Source organism: Diabrotica virgifera, chromosome 9 (genome assembly GCF_917563875.1).
Source record: "Diabrotica virgifera virgifera chromosome 9, PGI_DIABVI_V3a".
NCBI classification, from domain to species: domain Eukaryota; kingdom Metazoa; phylum Arthropoda; class Insecta; order Coleoptera; family Chrysomelidae; genus Diabrotica; species Diabrotica virgifera.
The window spans coordinates 201,955,215-201,961,622 of NC_065451.1; positions in this window are offsets into that span (position 1 = coordinate 201,955,215).

Consider the following 6,408-nt stretch of genomic DNA (forward strand, 5'->3'; position numbering starts at 1 on the left):
AACTTGAGGGAAGTTCTTAGCAAACTTGAAAAGGCTGGGCTGACAGTTTGTAAAGAAAAATGTGTATTTTTTAAAGAGGAAGTTGAATACTTGGGGTACAAAATATCAAAAGAAGGCCTTAAGAAAACAGATAGTAAAATTGCTGCAATAATAAATGCACCTAAACCAGAAAATATAACAGAAGTTAGAGCTTTTACAGGGCTAGTAAATTATTACCATAAATTTATACCTCGGGCTGCCCAGATCTTAGAACCAATATACAAGCTTTTAAAAGGTAATGTAAAGTTTTTCTGGTCAAAAGAATGTGAAAGGGCATTCAATATTATAAAAGATATAATAGCATCAGATAATTGTTTAGTTTATTTTGACCCTGACCTTCCAATAATAGTAACAACAGATGCAAGTGACAAGGGTATTTCAGGCATGTTAAGCCAAGTTAAAGAGGGAGAGGAGAGAACAGTAGCATGTGTGTCAAGAACTCTCATGCCAGCAGAAAAAAAATATTCTACAGTTGAAAAAGAGGCTTTAGCAGTTCATTTTACCATAAATAAATTTTACCAGTACCTCTGCTGTAATAAGTTTAAATTAAGGACAGATCAAAAAGCGCTAGTTGCATTATTTGGAGAACACAGGAGCATCCCTAAAATGTCCGCAAACAGGATACAAAGGTGGGCTTTATTTTTGTCATCGTTTGACTACAGTATTGAACATATCAAGGGAATAAACAATCCTGTAGCTGATTATTTATCAAGGTCACCAGTGCAGGTTACGGGAACAGTAGAGGAACCAGCGGAAGGAATGACATATATTCATTTCACGGAGTCTATAGAATACTGGCCAATTAACAACAAAGTACTTAGAGAAGAAACAGACAAAGATGGCATTTTAAGGGCAATAAAGATGTATATTAAAACGGAAAGATGGCCCAAACATTTAAGTGATGAAATAATGCCATTTTACCATAAACGACAAGAGTTGTATTTAGATGAGCACATAATAATGTGGGGACATCGTATTGTGGTACCATCAAGTCTAAGACCACAAATCCTCGATGAGCTCCATGCAGGACATTTTGGAATAGTCAGGTGCAAGTCATTAGCGAGATCATATGTTTACTGGCCTAAAATAGATTCCGACATAGAGCATAGGGTAAAAAGTTGTGGTCCATGTTTAAAGAATAGAGACAACCCTCCATCAGAGTTTTCACCGTGGCCTGAAGTGGACAAAGTATTTGACAGAGTGCATATAGATTTTTTGCAATTAAAAAGCAAGTTGTGCTTAATATTGGTGGATGCTTACAGCAAATGGGTAGAGGTATTTCCTATGAGTAGGGCGACAGCAGCAGAAACGCAAGAAAAACTAAGGGAAGTTTTTGCCAGAATGGGACTACCAAGGTTATGTGTGAGTGACAATGGACCTCAACTAGTTGACAAAACCATGGAAATATTCTTTAAGAAAAATGGGATTAAGCATTTAACAGGGGCACCTTACCATCCATCCAGCAACGGAGCTGCAGAACGGTATGTCAGGACATTTAAAATGAAGCTGAAAACAGCCCTAGATGATCCAAGAAACTCTGGTATTCCACTGTCTACATTAATATCAAGATATTTACTAACATATCGCAACACAAAACACCCAGTAACAGAAAAGTCACCAGCTGAACTTGTATATAATAGATCATTGCGAACAAGAATATCAATGATGGCCGAAAAGCCCAGTAAAGAACAGCAAAATATTTCTATAAAGGAGAAAAGATGTTTTGAAATAGGAGAAAGGGTTATGGTAAGAGACTATAGGGAAACAAACCGAAAGTTGTGGGTGGCAGCTAAAATAATAAATAAAGTAGGTAAGAAAACTTATTATTGCAGATTAGATAGTGGTCAGGTATGGAAGCGTCATACGAATCAGGTAGGCAGGTGTAGCACTGAGTTTGCAAACAACAGGGAAAATGAACTTGACAGTAACAATGACTTTCAATATATAAAACTACCAAACGTAGTACATCCGGTAGGTGAGAGTATAACACAATCTGAATCAAATTTGGAGAAGTTAACGATGGAAACCCAAGGTGAGCCAGTTTTGCTGGACATGGCTACTTCTTCAGACACTGGCAACAGATCATCAACTGATACAGTTTACAGGTCAGATAATGAACAAAACATTATTGTTAATTATCCATCTGATAATATGTCTCAAACAGGTAGAAGCAGACGCGTTACAAATATGCCAAAGAAATACAATGATTTCATTCTAGAGTAAGTCAAAAAAAAAAAAAAAAATTGTTCAGTTAGGTTTTACATAATCATATTAATCATATTTGGGTAGATATAAATTAAGGGTGAGGGTGATAAGTTGGGATGTTTTAAGTGTAAACACAGCTTAAAGTGAGTTGGTAGCTCTGAGAGAGATGGCCATCTGGCACTTACTGTTCTGCGGTGATGTTCCATGCGGACTGACAGGTAGGGCAGAGAACAACGGGGCAAAGACAGTAGTTATAGAAAAACTGAATGTAAAATGTATTGAATAACATATTAGTAATAAATATGAATTATTCCATCGACAGTGGTCTTATTAATTAAACAATGGTTAAGGTACTTGAGGACATATCAATGATTAAATATTTATACTCAAATTGTATTTTTGAACATCTTATTTATTTTATATAATAATTAAATTCACTATCAAATGTTATTGATGGTTTATTAATACACACTTAATTTAAAATTTAGTTCGACATTCACGAAGTGTCAAACTCAAATGTAAATGACCTATGTTTGGCAAATTGAGATTTAAAAAAAAGTAGCCTACTTCCTAATCAACCATTTGAGCTGACGTTTAGTGCGTCTGTAGGAGATAACCGGATTGTGACGTCACATTTTAGATTTTGAGGTCGATTATCTCGAAGACGGTTAGATATATCGAAATGCCGTTTTCAGATTTGGATTCAGAACGCAAAACTACATAAGAATCCATCGATACACCTGCTCTAAGTATTGCAGGAGCGGCAACGCAATAACACACAGACTTTTGCAAATTTATAAACGAAAAGATTTCGTTGAAAATTCCTACCTCACGCTATTATCTGCTCAAATAAACTTAATCTTTCATTAAAAAAAGAGGAATAATTGGAAATAGTGGGAGTGTATACTAAATTCGTAAAATTTTATGGATTTTATTTCTACAAAATATTTTTATTTTGTACAATAAATCATTTTCTCATTTGTTATCAATACATTATAATGGTGTAAATAAATAATTTTTGATTGGCGTAAGGTTTATGTTATTTATGTCTTATGTTATTTATGTTTATCTATTAATAATATTGGCTATGAGCAGGTATGTTTGGTTGTGTAGTAATTTCAAGTCACGTTTAGCAACCTAACTTCAAAAAAAAATTACCAACGTCACATAGACAGTTGTGTCTCAGATTAGCGAATCGACTTTACTAACATATCGCACCATCAGTGTTGTAATTCAGAAATTTTATATAAATGTAATAATCGTGGGATTCGCTTGTAAACATGCATATCTATCCCGTGTAAAACTGTAGTAACTTTCAAATGCTCAACCGGCTAAATATCACAACTACAATAGTTTAACTATTTTGAGTTTTTGAACATAAGTTCCGTGCAAAACTGTTGTAACTCTAATGTAACAGAGTTACAACACTTTTGCACAAGACATTGCAATGGCTTCGATAACAAGCAGCCTGTTGTAACTCAATTATTAGTAGTACTAAACACTAAATGTGTACCTCATATCCTAAGTCATAATAATAGTACAGGACAGCATGTCCCCTCAATTTGAGTTCTCATCCTCCTTCTTGGTTCAATTTCCTGATCGGGATGAATGGGTGAATTATAAAAAATCTATATTGGAATCAAACAGCCCACATAAAGAATGGACATATTTTATGGTGAGTGAAAACATAACCATTTCTAGAGGGGTTAGACAGGGCTGTATTCTTTCGCCACTGCTTTTCAACCTGTACACGGAACACATATTTCTAGAGGCACTGGAAGAGTACAATGAGGGCATCAAGATTAATGGCGTACCAATAAGTAATTTTCGAAATGCAGATGATACTGTTATACTGGCCGATAACATCGAAGATTTACAGATGATGCTAAATAGAGTAAATACAACTGGCAACCAATTTGGATTGAAGATCAATAGAAAGAAAACTAAATTTATGGTGATCAGTAAAAAGAACATTCAACATATTGACCTGAATATTGAAGCCGAACGTATTGAAAGAGTACACCGATTTAAGTATCTGGGATATACCGTAAATGATAAGTGGGACCCAGACGTAGAGATTAGGATCCGAATTGAAATAGCAAGATCCAAATTCATAAAAATGAGAAAGCTCTTAAGCAACCGCAACCTAAGCGTTAACCTCCGATGGCGCGCCACTAAATGCTATGTACTCTCTACGCTACTTTACGGAGTAGAAGGGTGGACGTTAACAGCAGAAACTATAAAGAAGTTAGCGGCTCTAGAAATGTGGCTGTATCGACGCATACTGAGAATACCTTGGACAGACAGAGTGACCAACACAGAGGTATTGAGACGAATGGGTAAAGAGGTGGAACTGTTAACAACTGTTAAAAGCAGGAAAGCGTCATACCTGGGCCATGTGTTCCGTAATGATAAGTACAGTCTGCTACAGCTTATCGTGGAAGGCAAGATTGAAGGTAGAAGAGGTTTGGGCAGAAAGAAGAAATCCTGGCTGAGAAACATGAGAGAATGGTTTCAAATACCAGAAGCTGCGAACATAATACATGCGGCACAAAACAGAGAAACCTATCGTTTGATGGTCGCCAACCTTCGGTAGAAGACGGCACATAAAGAAGAAGATGAATGGGTAGAACGAGAACCTACACTAATTTGTCGGAGTGGGCTCACCTGGTTCACAGATGGGTCTAGAAGAGACGAGCGGGCAAGTGGTGGAGTCGGATTTTAGTCTAGCCAGGCTCTCATGCATCAGTCTTTCGGGCCGAGATCTTTGCGATCCTGGCATGTGCTTAAGAGATTACAAACCAGACTTGCTCAGGCAGGACCATCTCTATCTGCTCTGACAGCCAGGCAGCGCTATATAAAGGCTCTGGAAGCACCCAAGATTAGCTCTAAGCTGGTTCTTGAGTGCAAGAAAGCTCTGGATGATGTTGCTATAACCAACATGGTTAGGTTGGTATGGGTACCGGGACACACAGGTGTGGAAGGTAACGAACGGGCTGACGCCCTGGCAAGACGGGGCTCATCCTCTCTGCCTGTGGGACCCGAACCCGTGATTGGAGTGCCCTTCAGTACTGGTCGGGGTAGTCTCAGGGAGCTTCTTCTGCGGAGGTTTCAGGCAGGGCCTATTTTACCACTAGGCCCGTGCCTCGGGCCCGCTATTTAATGGGGCCCGACAAGATCAATATTAAAAGAATATTGAGAAAACAAAGTAAATGTTCAAAATTATTTCATTGCACAAAAAGATGCAATATTATCATATTTTACACCCCACAACAGTGCGCAAAAAGAAAGTTCGTCCTCCCATCCTGTTCTTCTTCTTCTTCTTCTATGGCACTACAGCCCAAATTGAGCCTTGGCCTTCTTTATTTTTTGCCTCCATCCTTGTTTATCTGTAGCTACTCTTCTCCATACACGGACTCCTAAAAATGCTTGTGCATCGCTGCTTACTGTGTCTTCCCATCGCTTTCTTGGCTTTCCAACTGGTCTCTTTTCCTGCATCCTAGTGTTCAGTGCTCTTTTTGGTAGCCTATCCTCTCCCATTCTTACCACGTGTCCGGCCTATTGCAATCTTTGTATTCTAATGAAGTCTGACAGGGATGTTTTCTTATAATGTTGATAAAGCTCGTTGTTGTATCGAATTCTGAAGATTCCGTTTTCCTTCACAGGTCCTAGTACTCTCCTCAATACTTTCGAATGTGTCGAGTTTGTTTTTGGATGTTTCTTTCACAGGACCCATGCTTCACTTTCATAGCATGCTATTGGTCGAATTAAGGTTTTATAGATTCTCATTTTTGTATTTCGGTGGACACTTTTAGATCGAAATATAAGGGAGAGGGCAATATAAGCTCTGTTTGCCTGCGTTATTCTCTTCCGTATTTCCCCTTCTCTTCTTTTGATCCGTCGGCATATATATATTTCTACTCCCAAGTATGAAAGCTTCACAACCGTTTCAATGTCATCTTCATGTATAATTTTTGTGGGACTATATTTCTTCTCGTCTATATCATTATTTTTGTTTTTTCTGTGTTCATTTCTAGACCTAGCCTTTTCGTTTGCGTTTTTAACTCTGAGTATGTTTTCTGTGCTCCTGTTGATGTTCTACTCAAAATATTAATATCATCGGCATAAGCGGCCAGTTGAACGGTTCTGTTGGTCAGTAGGTTT